Source organism: Schistocerca piceifrons, chromosome 8, assembly GCF_021461385.2.
Source record: "Schistocerca piceifrons isolate TAMUIC-IGC-003096 chromosome 8, iqSchPice1.1, whole genome shotgun sequence".
Classification (NCBI taxonomy): Eukaryota; Metazoa; Arthropoda; class Insecta; order Orthoptera; family Acrididae; genus Schistocerca; species Schistocerca piceifrons.
Genome location: NC_060145.1, coordinates 265,763,255 through 265,779,668, shown reverse-complemented (window position 1 = coordinate 265,779,668; position 16,414 = coordinate 265,763,255).

Here is a 16,414-nt window from a genome sequence, read left to right as displayed (position 1 = left end):
AGCGTGGTGATGACACATTGTTCGCTATTGGACGAACCGGATTTCCATCTTTGTGAATCTTAAGATCTAAGGTGGGGAAGTTTGAGAGTCATCATGTTAAGCAATTTCTTTATATATTTTCTTTAAGAAGAAGCTGGGAGCTGTCCGCAAACTAGTCGAAACTCCTCAGTTGGGTCTTTGTGAATTTCTACAATATCGTTTTCTGTAAAAAAAAAAAAAAATCCGTTTTCCTAATGTTGTCATCTTCATATATAAGAACTGCTGTGTTCCCCTTGTCAGCACGCATGACCATTGCTTTCTCCTTCTCTAACTTGGTATTGAGACCCTTTAAAATACAGATCTCGCGATTCATCACTTCACTAGACCCATTTTGAACAGACAAAGCCTTATTGACCTTAACAGCTGTGTCCACAGTTTCTAATTTCGTCATCTCAGCCGCTTCACAAGCCCTTTTAGTTTCAACTATTACTCGCTTAATACTTGCCTGACTAACATGTGGAGTGATGTTATGTTGCAAACCTTTATTCAGCAACATATTTTCATCGCTACTAAGTACAATACTTGTTAAGTTAGCTACCCTGTGATTGAACCGATGTTGCCCAATGCCATCCTTACTTTTAACGTTCTGAGTTTTAATCAATTTAGCGAATTTTTTGTTATGCCTCTTTTCAATTTTCTCGACATTATTCCTAACTTTGCTGGTAATCTCTTGCCACACAAATTGAAACTGGCTACAAGGAAGTTCGTTACTTAGTTGTAAATGAAGTTCGAAAGCTTTTCCACTTAGCAAGTCTTTATGTTTATATGATTCACATATCTGGGCCCTAATCCAGTTGATCTCACTTTTGGATGTAATTGATAAGGCGAGGGCTGACCGCTGTTGACAAAAAAAAATTGTGACCATAGGCGTAAAGTAGAGGAAATTTATTTTACATACGGGTCACTGTTTTATTCGCGACAGTGTCGCCGCTTGTGATACTGGTAGAGCTTTTAATCGGTCAGTTTTCCGCATCCCTAATCGGAGCCGGCCGGAGTGGCTGAGCGGTTCTAGACGCTTCAGTCCGGAACCGTGCGACCGCTACGGTCGCAGGTTCGAATCCTGCCTCGGGCATGGATGTGTGTGATGTCCTTAGGTTAGTTAGGTTTAAGTAGTTCTAAGTTCTAGGGGACTGATGACCTCAGATGTTAAGTCCCATAGTGCTCAGAGCCATTTGAACCATTTGAACCTCATCGGACTTCAAATGCATCTTCAGAATTTGCTGAAGATATTAATAAAGCTTGCTGTGTTTCGCACAGTTCTGATTGGGATCGGGTCAGATACAGTTGGAAGACACTTTGAGTACTTGCGTGTTCGTTGACATGTCAACAGACACAACACGAATGGGAAGAAATGTGACTGACGCTTGTCTTCTCTGATGAACGTTTGCCTCCAATGACCGATACAATTTTAATTTTCTGCCGTTTTTATGAATATTCCTCGCACTCTATGTTGGACATTTTTCAGTTTAACAGATGACATATCGATGGATATTTTTCAGTTTCACGTATGACATCTTCTGTATTAACTTCTGTTTCTAACCAACAGTATGACTGACCTACATGAATGTACTGCCAAATAAGTGACCAGCAATCGCAATGTCAACCGCCGACTGCTAGCATGCGGCGTTACCAGTTGAATGGCCAATCATTTCGTCGTGTGAAGGCAGTTTTTGGAGGCAATGTTCCACCAGAGGTGGCCCAGTGCGCCGTCGATGGCGGTAGTCCGCCAGTGAGTGCCAAAGAAGCGCAGTGACGTTCCACATCTGAAGGTACCCATATAAACCGATGCTTTACCAACGGAAGCACCACTGAGAAGCGCTTCTCAGTGGCTCCACAATCTAACATAACAGTCGTGACAGTCCGTCTCGCTTTTGTTGCCCACAGCGATAGCAGCGTCCCAAGCGGCCAGCAAACTACATTTCTGAAAACGATGGCGGATGAGTACGAATAGTAAGGTCAGAATTGATTTGTAATATAGTTTTTACAGTAGGGAGTGTATGTAATGCCATAAAATTGATAATAACTAAAAAACTACGAAACGGTGCATTACATGACAGTTTGTTTACGATTCTCTTGTAATGTAGACACATACATGGAATAATGTCATTTTCGTTTAATAACAAAAAATTGCTAGTGAACATCATAACACCCGACCGTTTGCATAATGACGTCGTATATCTGCCCAACAAAGCAGAGTTTTGTTTGCCACCTTGTCTGCCAAATCAGTGAACGTGGAACATAGAAAACCTATATGGAACGTAATACCTGTATAACTTAACGTATCAAAAAAATCACCACAACTTAGCTAAAGAGGAAACCACACAGACGTGATAATAAAATATCAAAAACAATAAAACTGTTTCCCAACACGAAGAAATCAATTCCACAGCTGTTCCTAAATCTGAGTCACAAACAGTAAGAATTTTCAACGCATTCGCTTTGGGAGCAAAAGTAATTACATTTACAATAATCCTCGTGTATTAGAAAGTCGACTGAACTGTAAGAAAGGACGAATCTTTGTACTCCATAAAAATTTTTGAAGTAACTAAGAAAGTACCTGTGATAATAACAACAGACAAGAGAAGGAAGTTGCTTGTCTCCTGCTGAGCGCCTCCCCAGGTGGCAGATAGAGGGGTGCTCAGCAGATATGGTGGATACCGGGGAAATACAATACCCGGGGTGGACCAAAACTAGTACCAAGGGCACAGCAGTTCCACATGTCAGTGGCGGTACCCCAACAGCGCCTGTTCCACATGTTAGTGGCGGCTGGTAAAATGCACCTCAGGGCTAACAACCCTGAGAGTTAACTTCGTCACCCATTAGGGTGACCCCATACACACACACGTTGGACTCAACATGAAGAGAAATATCAACAGAAATAATACCCCAGATGGAAACCAATCCATCCCCAGTAATGATGGGGCAAGCAGGTCGTCGGATTGTGGTGAGCCTCCACCTTCATGTACTCCACCACTACTGACCTCGCATAAACAAGAACAGAAAAAGAAAAGAAACATCACTTACCTAGCTACAGTGAACATGAACTCCCTGTTAAAGGTTGGTAAACTCAAACACACCCTTGATATGTTGGAGAAGTATAACATAAAGATAGCGGCATTAAAAGAGATTCAGTTCCCAGATGAGGATGCAATGGAATCCCAAGCATACCGGATCTATAAAGGAAAACCTGGTGAAAGAGTGATGAAGACACTTCCACACCTGGGTACTGACTTTGCTATACATCATAGAATGGTCGAACATGTTTAAGAATTCACATCACTCAATGACACAACCTCCTCATTATCCTTTAGGTCCCGCAATAGAGCACACACACTAGTTAACTTCAATGCGCCAACAAATAACACCGCGGCTGGTCCCGGCGGAGGTTAGAGTCCTCCCACGGGCATGGGTGTGTGTATTTGTCCTTGGGATAATTTGGGTTAAGTAGTGTGTAAGCTCAGGGACTGATGACCTCAGCAGTTAAGATTTCACACACATCTGAACATTTTTTGAATAAATGACACCAACAGGAAAAATTTGGAAGCAGTAGAATACCCTTGAAGAGACTCTAGGCAAGATCCATAACCACCACACCACCATACTAATGGGTGACTTCAATGTACGAGCTGGCACGGAACAGAAGTATCACAGGATAGTAGGCGGTTACCCAGTCCTCAAGAAGACCAACAGAAATGGCGAGCGCCCCATAGACCTTTGTGACAACTACAACCGGGTCTTCATATCAACTGCGTTCAAGCGACTACCAAGGGAGGCGATGACCTGGAGGAATCCAAATCACATGCTGGGCGAATTTCAGGACAGGAGATGTGGCTATTGACAGGAGATGTCACAAGAAAATACAAAACGTCAAGGTACTGAGGGGAGCAAACCTCGATGCTGACCACTATCCCTCCCTAGTTAAGACCAACCTACAAACTTTGAGAAGAGCTCACAATGCCCCAAACGTTTCTAGAATACCAAGGTTCAACACCCACCAGCTGAGCAATAACGATTGCGACTTCCAGACCACCCTTCAGAGGAATACACAGAAACAAAGGTGCCTACTCTTCAAGGGGCTCTACTGGATGCTGCTCATGGAACTACACCTGCTTCATAAAACAAAGGCAAGCACCCCTGGTGGACCACAGCTTGTGATCAAGCTATAGAGGAATGGCACAGAGCCTGGATCAAGTGAAATCAGCGTAAAGATGAGCCCTTTCATGGCGCAAAGGAAAACAACAGCGAGCATATTCCTTATAACCAAGATGTACTACAACAGGTCTCAAATACCACAGACAGAAGAAGATTTCACGAAAATCAATTCAAGAGATCTCTACAAGCAACTCAAGAAACAGACTATTTCATACACGGCCCCAACCGACATCTCAGAGGGCCAGATGGGAAACTCCAAATGAATAACATGGCCTGCACAAAAACCTTTGCAGAATACTTCCAGGAACTCCTCAATGGAGAACAACTGAAAGAGAGACTTGCTTTCGCCAAGCCTGCTGTCAGGAACCAGGGCCCTATACCACCAAATATGGAAGAAATAGAGAAGATCAACAAAGACCTTAAGAACAAGGCCACAGGTGAAGGTAGTATAGTTGCAGAAATGTGGAAGCGCATAGATGACCAGTCCTTGCAGAGTATCACCCAGATAATTCAGGACATTTGGAGAACAGAGGTCTTGCAAGAGGGTTGGACCTCAGCCATGGTCCATCCACTACACAGGAAAGGAAGTAAGACTGAGCTCAACAACTACAGAGGTATCTCCTTGTTGTTTATAACCTACAAGATCTTCTCTAAAGCCCTGTCACCAAACAGCTAGACTATCAACTAAGTGAATACCAGGCTGGTTTTCATGCAAATACGTCCTGCACAGAACAGATTCTAAACATCAAGACCATCCTCTCATATAGCAGCCGAGGGGGACAACCCTGGATAGCCATTATAGTAGGCTTCCAAAAGACATGTGACTCAATAGATTGACAGACCCTCTTCTCTATCCTGTAGGAACTAGCCCTAGATGGTAAAATTACCAGAATGGTCCAAGCTACCCTGAATAACACCACCTCCAAAGTCAAGTTCAGGGGTGAGGTCTCTGCGAGCTTTCCCATCCAGACAGGAGTCAGGCAGGGGGATGGCCTCTCTTGCATCCTCTTGAACTGTGTTCTGGAGAAAATCGTCAGAGAATGGACTTCCACATTGTCACCAGAAGCAGGACTGAAGCGGTACAAGAAGTACGACATCAGTGTACCCTGTCTAGCCTTTGCTGATGATCTCACCCTATTGGCCAACAGCATGGAGGAGGCTACTCACCAACTACAGAGTCTCTACAGTATTGTGGCAAAAACTGGCTTGAGGGTCGACATTCAAAAGACTGAGATGTTCACCAGGATCAAGAAGGCTTCTTCTGCAATCCCACTAGGAAACGATACCATTTGTAAAATTACTGCAGTCAAGTACTTGGGAGAATGGATCTCAGCAAGCAAGGGCCAAACCTTGATCATAGACGCCAGGTGCACCAAGTTAAAGAGGGCCAATCATTCCTGCAAGAACATCTATACCTCCAAGTACCTATCCCAGAACATAAAGCTGAAGCACAGCAACTCGGTAGTAAAACCCTCTTCCCTGTATGCTTCTGAGTGCCTCTTGATGAATCGAAAGGGCCACTCAGGAAATTCGAACTTAGAGAGGAAGATCCTGAGGAGGATACTAGGAGCCATAAAAGAGGAAGACAGTACCTACAGAATCAGGTACAATAACGAGCTCTACAAACATCAGGAAAACATAGTCGCATGTATGGGGAAAAGGCGACTGACCTTCTATGGGCACATGACCCACCTGAATCACTTCGGGCCCACCAACAGGATCCTCACAGTGACAAGTACGGGAAAGGTGTCCAAAGCCAATCGGATCGCCTCTGCTAAATCAGAGTTAGAGGAACTGCAAATCCCTTTAAAGACAACCGAGAACTGAACTCAATACAGATAGGCCATCCTGCAGAGAGACTTCCCACTGTCTCTCGCAAGCAGGAAGAGTACGGACACCACCAGACCTAAGTGGACAGAAGAGAGAAAGCAGGCTCACAGCTAGAAGGTGAAGGTATACTGGACCAAGAATAACCAGAAGACCCTAGCTGAGAGTTAAGACGAGCCCCCCGGTCCATAGTAGGCCAAAACGAAATTAAAAAAAAAAACACACACACAAGAGATATATATGCTTCTCAAGCATGAAATGTGTTTATATTCTCCTGCTTTCAGAAGAATAAGCTGCAAATATAGACATGTTCGAAAGTATTTCTGCATGAGTTGTAGCTTATGTCATAGAATCAGCGTCATTCGGCTGTTTACATGTGTTTCACGATAATTCATGCCTCTTGGTAACTCACTAACGCATGGAACGCAAAAATACAACAACTATTCCGTTAATGAAGTAGATAATAAATACAAACAAACATTATACTTACTACACATGTGACTATTTGCTTCCTCACCGCTTGGAGCCCTAGTGTTGAGCCAGTTATCCAACGGTAACAACTTTCGCACCAGATTGTGTCGTGTGGTTTCTTCGTGTGAATGCAATCCAAAAGATAGCCTCGGAATAGTAACAAAAATGTCAGTCATCTCCCAGTAATTAGAGATCTTGTCGCTCCCGGCCTGACAAGATGCGACACCGTAACATCAGAATCATTATAAACTGTATGTGCATTGTTAATGCCATTGTTATTTTAGTTTTATCTGTGCTAGTCTGTGCTAGTAAAACGACTGCTGTAAGATTTGTTACTTGAAGTCAGCCACAATGTTGCCCCATTCCATTGGTGAACCTGCAGATCCAAACTAGATTTTATTTAATTCCAAATATGGAAGTGCTAATCTCACACTTGGGTTGTTTTTGAGTGTTAGTTGGCATATACTGAAAGCCTCTAGCAGGCTCGACCCTTCAGGGGCTTTACTCGTGCTTGCTAGTTAATTGTCACGCACACGACAATATTTATATAACTGCAGTTAATCCTTCTACCTCAGAAAGCACTGTACCAGTTCGGCTCACCTGATGTTTACGAATACTGTATCTGACCAATACACGAGTCCAAAAGAGCATTACAACTTTGTAGTGATACTGAAATTCATTGAGAGAACTTACAGAATCCGTAGATCTACAGCTACATCTACGTGATTACTCTGTTATTCACAATAAAGTGCCTGGCAGAGGGTTCAATGAACCACCTTTAGCTATCTCTCTATCGTTCCACTCTCGAACGGTGCGCGGGAAAAACGAGCACTTAAAATTTTTTTGTGCGAGCCCTGATTTATCTTATTTTATCGTGATGATCATGTCTCCCTACGTACTCGTAGGTTGGTACCAACAGAATGTTTTCGCAGTCGGAGGAGAAAACTGGTGATTGAAATTTCATGAGAAGATCCCGTCGCAATGAAAAACGCCTTTGTTTGAATTATTGCCACTCCAATTCACATATCATGTCTGTGGCACTATCTCCCCTATTTCGCGAGAATACAAAACGAGCTGCCCTTCTTCGAACTTTTTCGATGTCATCCGTCAGCCCCACCTAATGCGGATCCCACACCGCACAGCACTACTCCAGAACAGGGCGGACAAAAGTGGGGTAAGCAATCTCTTTAGTAGACATATTGCACCTTCTAAGTGTTCTGCCAATGAATCGCAGTCTTTGGTTTGCTCTACCCACAGCATTATCTATGTGATCGTTCCAATTTAGGTTATTTGTAATTGTAATCCCTAACCATTTAGTTGAATTTACAGCCATCAGATTGGTGTGACTCATCGCATAATTGAAGTTTAGTGGATTTCTTTTAGTACCGGTACCCATGTGAATGACTTCACACTTTTCTTCATTCAGGGTTTTCTTCTAAATCATTTTGCAGTTCGTTTTGGTCATCTGACGACATTGCAAGAAGGTAAATGACAGCATCATCTGCAAACAATATAAGATGGCTACTCAGATTGTCTCCTATTTCGTTAATATAGACCAGGAACAATAGAGGACCTATAACACTTCTTTGGGTAAGGCCGGATATTACTTCTGATTTACTCGATGACTTTCCGTCTGCTACTGCGAACGGTGACCTACCTTGCAGGAAATCGCGAATCCAGTCGCACAACTGAGGCGATATTCCATAGGCATGCAGTTTGGTTAGAAGACGCTTGTGAATTTTGGAAATCTAAAAGTATGGAATCAATTTGACATCCCCTGTCGATAGCACTCATTAATTCATGAGTATAAAGAGCTAGTTGTTTCGCAAGAACGATATTTTCTGAATCCCTGCTGACTATATGTCACTAAATCGTTTTTTTCGAGGTAAATCATAATGTTGGAATACAGTATATGTTCCAAAACCCTACTGCAAATCGACGTTAGTGACATGAGCCTGTAATTCAGCGGATTTCTCCTACTTCCCTTTTTGGGTATTGGTGTGGCTTGAGCAATTTTCCAGTCTGTAGGTACGGATCTTTCTGTGGGCGAGCGGTTGTATATAACTGCTGAATATGGAGCAGTTGTATCAGCATACTCTGAAAGGAACCTGACTGGTATACTATCTGGATCGGAGGTCTTGGCTTTATTAAGTGATTTAAGCTGCTTTGTTACACTGAGGATGTCAACTTTTATATTTCTCATCTTGGTAGTTGTTCTTGATTGGAATTCATGAATATTTACTTCCTCTTCTTTGGTGAAGAAGTTTCAGAAAACCGTGTTTAATAACTCTGCTTTAGTGGCACTGTCATCAGTGACTTCACTGTTATTATCGCGCAGTGAAGGTATTGATTGCATCTTCCCACTGGTGTACTTTATGTATGACCAGAATCTCTTTGGGTTTTCTGCCAGATTTCGACACATGTCATTTGGTAGCAAATAACCTCAAGTTTCATATAAAAATGTCAAGCGTTACCTTAGTTCGATGTGACTACCATTTGTGAGGTGCAAGCATCCCACCTGTAATCAGTTTCTTCCCACACCTGTTGCAACAAATCAGGCGTAACTTGTGCAACAGCAGCGTAAATTCGATTTTTCAGGTCGGCTACATTGCTTGATAGGAGAGGAACATACACACGGTATTTAATGAAACCCCAGGGAAAGAAATCGAAAGGTGTCATGCAATTGGCCCTTCATGGATAGTCCACCGACTTGGGAAACAATTATCGAAGAAACTTCGAGCTCCCGTGGGGAAACGAGGTGGTGCACCGTCTTGCTGGTAGTAAGCCATTCCACATCTGTCATCTTTATCGATATGTGGAATTAAAAGCGTATCCAGATATACAATGCATGTGACAGTTTTCTCCATGAAGAAGGAAGGGCAGTAAGCTTTCAATTTCCTAAGAGCACAAAACACATTAATTGTAGGCCTGCTTGAAGGTTGTTTAGCATACTCGGTGCGAAATTTAAGCTGAACGGTTGTTACAAAGTTCGTTTCACGAAAAAAAAAGAAAAACACACACACACAGCGAGCGCGCTCCGCACCAATGAAAGTAGCCATTTTAATGTGCGCTACACTGGCGTTCCTGGTGGCGGAAAGGGATACTGAGGCACCACGTGAAACAAACTTGGGGTTTTTTGCTACAAAATGACTCACCCTGTATAGAAACAAACTGGAAAAATACACGCTTTTGTCTGTAGAATAACTGACACGTTATGGAAGTGATTTGTTTACGAGAGAGGTTCTGATGAGAACAATTCATACCTTTTGCTCATGTTGGGATGGGTTTCTCACTCAACTGACGGCTTTGGGAAATCAGTAGGGCAGATAGAAAATTTTCGCTACCACAAGACCCCATTTGCTTCCGCTTCCAGGTAACTTATAAGATCTGAACGAACTCCGATGCAACGTGTTTTGGTTTTGGACACCGCTAAGTCAGCTCGCCAAGAGAGCCAGCTTGTATTAATAACTATTTATATTCCATGCCAAGCTTGTCAGCCAATGAAGTGTATACATGAAACTTCCTGGCAGATTAAAACTGTGTGCCAGACCGAGACTCGTACTCGGGACCTTTGCCTTTTGCGGGCATCTGAGCTACCCAAACACGACTCAGTGCCCATCCTCACAGCTGTATTTCCGCCAGTACTTCATCTCCTATCTTCCAAACTTCATTCTGGAAGCGTATACATGTTACCTTGTCTGTGAATGGCAATGCATAAGGAACATTTCACTCTCTGCTTTGTATGGGTGAAAATGTATATGGTGAAATTCTGTGATGTGTCCTGTCCAGACAGATGAGACTATACCAACCAAAAGAGGCCTAAGATCTTAGGTTTGCTTTATGCATTAAGGAATAAGGAGAGAGGCAATAGACGGTTACTAGTTTCTAAAACAGTTGAGGTAAAGTCTGTTTCTAGACTCAGGCTTTCAGAATTGCCAATACTAATGTACAGCATGTTCGGAAATCGTAAAGGGGAAAGTGTTCCGAATATTTTGAATAGGAACAGATGTCTGCAAACGTGCCGTTTCCGAGCTACAGCCGTTTGAAAAAATGTTTGCTGGGTAGGTATGCAACCGGGTAGTCATGGCGGGGACGGGGGGGGGGGGGGGGGGGAGGGGTTACTTTGGATCGGCTGATGTCATTTCACGCCGATCCTACCTCTCTGACCTGGTTCGAGACTAATTCACGTGTCTATGAGAGTTGGAGCAACATGGTTGAATACATGTTCGCGGTATATACTGACATGATCATTCCGGTTGGTGAAGTTCACGGTAATGGAAGAGCTGCTCGTCGCCCTTATCGAGAACGTTCTGCACATTGTCTGACTCCATCGCACTCTCATTTCGCACAATTACGCAACGGCTTCGAGAAAGGGTAACTTAACTGTCAGCAGGTGTGAGTGTGGTGTTCCAAGGAGACGCCTCACACCCGAATTGGAAGAGGACGTACTGAAACACGTTGAAGAGAATCCGTCAACGAATACATGAGCAATTTCTTTGGCTATTAATGAGTGAAATAGTAAAACAAGTGATGTACTGGATCATACTTAATCAATTACTCGTAAAAGTGGTCGCGTTACCAACATCTTTCCAAATAGTTATAGCACGGAAACGCTAGGTTTCCGGACATGGGTTCCAATTCAAAATATTATCTACTCACTTCCCTGTACAAGTCCTAGAACTTTGTAACGGGAATTTCAGAATACTCTTTTTTTTTTACTCGCTGAAGTAATTAGTAGTCTATCTGCACGTACAAGTAAGTTGAACAAATGAACTGGAGTGTAACCGTTATTTTTGTGATGGTTTGAGTGGCAACCTGACAGATAAAAATGGTTCAAATGGCTCTGAGCACTATGAGACTTAACATCTGAGGTCATCAGTCCCCTAGACTTAGAACTACTTAAACCTAACCACCCTAAGGACATCACACACATCCATGCCCGAGGCGGGATTCGAACCTCCGACCGTAGCAGCAGCGCGGTTCCGGACTTAAGCGCCTAGAACCGCTCGGCCACAACGGCCGGCCGTGAGAGATTAGATAAAGACATTGTACATATCTGACTTGAGTAATGACGACTCTCGCCAGTACCAGAATTCAAATGAACCGAGGCAGTTACTTGAGATTAGCTTTGCCTAATGAGGGGAGATAACCCTTGGCGTCTGCAGTCTAAAGTGTTACAGTGTAATAACCAACCTGATAGTTTTGACCGCCTACCTGAGGGTGATGATGCTTTGAGGCCGCCAAGGGATAATGGGTCCTCCTCAGCTGTGGAGCATACCTCGTACATTACCGCTCCCCCCCCCCCCCCCCCCGCCCACCCCACCCTCAGAAATCGTACGTCACAGGAGGACACCTGTAAAAGAGCGGGAGTCGCAATGACGCTTGCGGCTCAGCTGGTGCCTTCCCGCGTCTTCCCCATCCCATCCCTCCCCCTGCCGCACCTCATCAGTATGTCACAAATGGACTCTGGAAAGACAGTGAGTCGCTGTGACGTTTGCGGCTCAGTTAAAGTTCTCCAGGCCATCCGGATACTTGCCACAGCATGGCCGTTTCTTTGTCTCTGTGTGCGACTTCCTTCCCTTCTCACAAAACGGATTCGTCTCGATAGGCAACGAATCCACCTTCTTCATTGTGAATGCACGAATACGTCTGACCTGTGGAATCTCAAAGTAGCGACCATCGAGGACCTGGAAAGGGACGGTGGATAGGACGCGCTACGTAGGAATGTGGGTCGGCCGAGAGATGTGCCGAAATAGATAGTCCGCTCACATGCGACAAACACCGTATCTGGGTGGCCCAGTGGTTAACGCAACTAGCTAGTAAGCAAGAGATCCTGGGTTCGAATTCCGGTCCTCCACACATTTTCACTCGCAGCCGCTGATCTCGCGTAAAGTTCCTATGCAGCTGACATCAATAGTCCCTTTTGTCGTATCTTGCCCATTCGTCTGATGAATGGTGCCTAGGAAGCTGTTTTCTCCGATAGCTAGTCAACTATTCAAGTAAATCTTATTAAAGAAGTTTATTAAGTAAGTTAAATTGAAAATACTTCACTTTTCATTTTCACAAAGAGGTGTCGCGAGAAATTGTTGACATGCAAATAATCAAAGTCCTTTGGCATATACGAGGGTGAGTCAAATGAAAACCTTAAAGTTTTTTCAAATCATTTATTGTGCAGAAGCTGTATCACTATTCAACATAATCTCCCCCACGCTCAATCCAAGTCCTCCAGCACGTACTAAGTGTTATAAATTTCTTTAGAAAAAAATTCTTTTGGTAGTCCACGCAACCACTCATGCACCGCGTGGCGTACCTCTTCATCAGAACGGAACTTCTTTCCTCCCATTGCGTCTTTGAGCGGTCCAAACATATGGAAATCACTTGGGGGGAAGGTCTGGTGAGTATGGTGGATGAGGAAGACAACTGTTGCACGGGCAGTGTGGGGACTTGCATTGTCATGTTGCAAAGGGACACCTGCTGACAGCAAACCACGTCGCTTTGATTTGATTGCAGGCCGCAGATGATTTTTTAGGAGATCTGAGTATGATGAACTGGTGACAGTGGTCCCTCTAGGCATGTAATGCTCCAAAATGACGCCTTTTTCGTCCCAAAAGAGAGTCAGCATAAGCTTCCCTGCTGATGGTTCTGTTCGAAACTTCTTTGGTTTTTGTTATGAGGAATGGCGCCATTCCTTGCTCGCTCTCTTCCTTTCCGGTTGGTGGAAGTGAACCCAGGTTTCGTCCCCAGTAACGATTCTAGCAAGGAAGCCATCACCTTCTCGTTCAAAGCGCCGAAGAAGTTCTTCACAAGCATCAACACGTCGTTCTCTCATTTCAGGAGTCAGCTGTCGTGGCACCCATCTTGCAGACACTTTGTGAAACTGGAGCACATCATGCACAATGTGGTGTGCTGACCCATAACTAATCCGTAAACATACTGCAATGTTATTCAGTGTCACTCGGCGGTTTTCCTTCACTATGGCTACAACTGCTGCAATGTTCTGTGGAGTTGTGCCTGGCCTGGACGAGGAGCATCTTCCACTTAAGTCGCACCATTTGCGAACCTCCTACTCCATTTGTAGACTTGCTGCTGTGACAAACATGCATGACCGTACTGAAACTTCATTCGTCGATGAATTTCATTAGGTTTCACACCTTCACTACGCAAAAAGCGAATAACAGAAAGCTGTTCTTCCCTGGTGCAAGTCGCAAGTGGGGCGGCCATCTTTATACTGATACTGCGGCGGTATGTGTGCATCTGCACTATGCTGCCATCTACAGGCCATTCTGCACACTGTTTGTAGCACGCTTACCAACTTACACGATAACGGCGCGAAATTTCGATTTGTTATTACAAATTAAAGGTTTTCATTTGACTCACTCTCGTACAATTTCAATGCAAGCAAAATACAACAGTTCATAAGTCACGGCTAAAGCGGTTGGATGACGACTCGTCTCCTAGTGCCGCCTAGCTAAGCGGAGCAGCGCTTATATTCTCATCGTATAGGGGCCGCTCCTGTCGTGTCGTCGTCCTAGTCAACGTACTATTGGCTGACGTCGTCTCACAGCCCTCTCCGCTCTAACGTTCCAGGCCAGCGGGCTGGTGCTTGATGTTACGCCGGGACATCTTTCCTTTCCTTTCTCCCTCCTCCGCCTTCAATTTACATACAATGTATCATATCTGCGGATTCCGCATGATGTCTCTTCTAGTTAACTAAAACAGCTTTAAAATCATGGGTGAAGAAGCAAACTCTTGAATTTTTTCAAACTGGGTTCAACGATGGTGCAAATGTGTACAAATGCATGGTAGTGTTATATAGAGGACAGTTAAGGCTATGATCTGCACTAATTCCAGGTTTATACATTCGGTATTAAATTTTTTATTACACACGATGCATTAGTTTTGGATCCACCCTCGCAGACTTGAAAAACTTCTCATCTTTGGCTAGTATCACATCTCACGTCTGTTTCCCCTCACTTCAAAAACGTTAAATGTACATGTGAGAGCTTTGTTTGGCTGCATTATATACCGAGAAGTTTTGAGGCACATTCATTTTGATGTACCTATGTTATTTTCCTTGGATTTCTTAAGCTGTCGATTGCGAGTCCGAAAGGAGAGAGAGTACTCTACTGCACTGGCTACTTAGCTTGCATTTACAGCGAATCTCTTGCCCAACGTAAAGTCCCGAGCGACTAGAAAAAAGCGCAGGTGACGCCTGTATATAAGAAGGGTACAAGGACGGATCCTCAAAATTACGCACCAATATCCTTAACATCGGTTTGTTGCAGGATTCTCGAACATATTCTCAGTTCGAATATAATGAATTTCCTTGAGACAGAGAAGTTGCTGCCCATGACTCAGCACGGCCTTTGAAAGCATCGCTCCTGCGAAACGCAAGTCGCCCTTTTTTCACATGATATCTTGCGAACCATGGATGAAGGGTATCAGTCGGGTGCCATATTCCTTGACTTCCGCAAAGCGTTTGACTCGGTGCTCCACTGCAGACTCCTAACTAAGGTAAGAGCATATGGGCTTGGTTCCCAAATATGTGAGTGGCTCGAAGACTTCTTAAGTAATAGAACCCAGTACGTTGTCCTCGATGGTGAGTGTTCATCGGAGGTGAGGGTATCATCTGGAATGCCCCAGGGAAGTGTGGTAGGTCCGCTGTTGTTTTCTATCTACATAAATGATCTTTTGGATAGGGTGGATAGCAATGTGCGGCTGTTTGCTGATGATGCTGTGGTGTACGGGAAGGTGTCGTCGTTGAGTGACTGTAGGAGGATACAAGATGACTTGGACAGGATTTGTGATTGGTGTAAAGAATGGCAGCTAACTCTAAATACAGATAAATGTAAATTAATGCAGATGAATAGGAAAAAGAATCCCGTAATGTTTGAATACTCCATTAGTAGTGTAGCTCTTGACACAGTCACGTCGACTAAATATTTGGGTGTAACATTGCAGAGCGATATGAAGTGGGACAAGCATGCAATGGCAGTTGTGGGGAAGGTGGATAGTCGTCTTCGGTTCACTGGTAGAATTTTGGGAAGATGTGGTTCATCTGTAAAGGAGACCACTTATAAAATACTAATACGACCTATTTTTGAGTACTGATCGAGCGTTTGGGATCCTTATCAGGTCGAATTGAGGGAGGACATAGAAGCAATTCAGAGGCGGGCTGCTAGATTTGTTACTGGTAGGTTTGATCATCATGCGAGTGTTACGGAAATGCTTCAGGAACTCGGGTGGGAACCTCTGGAGGAAAGGAGGCGTTCTTTTCGTGAATTGCTACTGAGGAAATTTAGAGAACCAGCATTTGAGGCTGACTGCAGTACAATTTTACTGCCGCCAACTTACATTCCGCAGAAAGACCATAAAGATAAGATAAGAGAGATTAGGGCTCGTACAGAGGCATATAGGCAGTCATTTTCCCCTCGTTCTGTTTGGGAGTGGAACAGGGAGAGAAGATGCTAGTTGTGGTACGAGGTACCCTCCGCCACGCACCGTATGGTGGACTGCGGAGTATGTATGTAGATGTTGATATAGATGTAGACCAGGTAGCATTACTCATGTTTGTCTGATTTCTTGTTTTGACTGCCCTTAGTTTAAGTGTTTATTCTTCCTAATGCCTTATTCATGTGTTCTGAGTCACGTAAATTTTGAAAGAATACAATTTCGATAACGGGAGAGATGAATGAACCACGGTTACCATACCTGTCTTTCCGGGGAGGGGGGATATGAGCTCTGATGCCACGTTCAATCACTTCCCAGAACGGTTCGATCACGTTCAGATCTGGAGAGTTCGAGGGCCAGCACATCAACTTGAACCCGCCACTGTGTTCCTCGAACCATCCCATAACACTCCTGTCCTTGTGAAACGGCTCATTAACTTCTTGAAAAAACTCGCTTTCATCAGGAACCATGACTA